Raw genomic sequence first — 559 nt, forward strand, 5'->3', positions numbered from 1 at the left:
CTACTTCAGTAAAGGCTGGTTCACATACAGATCTGAGCTCAGTTGTGAGTACAGATATTCCATTGGATTATTAAAGTGTAACATTAAGTATATTTATAATGCATAGTATCTTTTTGTGAAAATTTACCACAGCAAGTTCTTTATTTCTCTGGTGATTTGCTTCAAAGCTCAAAGAAAATCAGTAAAAAAAGTAAGTTAAAAAAAATGATATAAAAAATATAAGATATAAAATGAAAGGAGGAGAGAAAAAAATAACATAAATATCTGCCAAGCAGCTGATTACACAAGCCACAATTAAAAGTGGAAAAAAATGCAGCATCAAAATAAAGAAATAATGAAAAATGCAAATTTGACAAGTAAAAATATAATGTATGTCTCCATATGTTTTTATATTAGTAGACAGTCTGTATCTAACCTGTGAATATAAAGATATATTTTGCTCAAATTTGTGAACAGTGATCAAAGAGATAAATGAGATGAAGTGATGAGATTTGATGGTGAGAAAAGGCCAGCAGAAAACAGTCAGTCAGCATGTGTGCAGTTGGTGGACGGTCCCTTG

The 559-nt window shown here is 30.8% G+C and overlaps 1 protein-coding gene across 2 annotated transcripts in view; it reads right to left on the bottom strand.

The window, feature by feature from the left end:
* Positions 1 to 559, bottom strand: part of LOC147817920 (uncharacterized) — a 4,011-nt gene that overhangs the window by 1,303 nt on the left and 2,149 nt on the right. The gene's annotated exons all lie outside the window — the stretch shown is intronic.

Source organism: Seriola lalandi, unplaced genomic scaffold, assembly GCF_002814215.2.
Source record: "Seriola lalandi dorsalis isolate HSWRI2012SDOR001 ecotype SW California unplaced genomic scaffold, Sedor1 jcf7180002054845, whole genome shotgun sequence".
In the NCBI taxonomy this organism is placed as follows: Eukaryota; Metazoa; Chordata; class Actinopteri; order Carangiformes; family Carangidae; genus Seriola; species Seriola lalandi.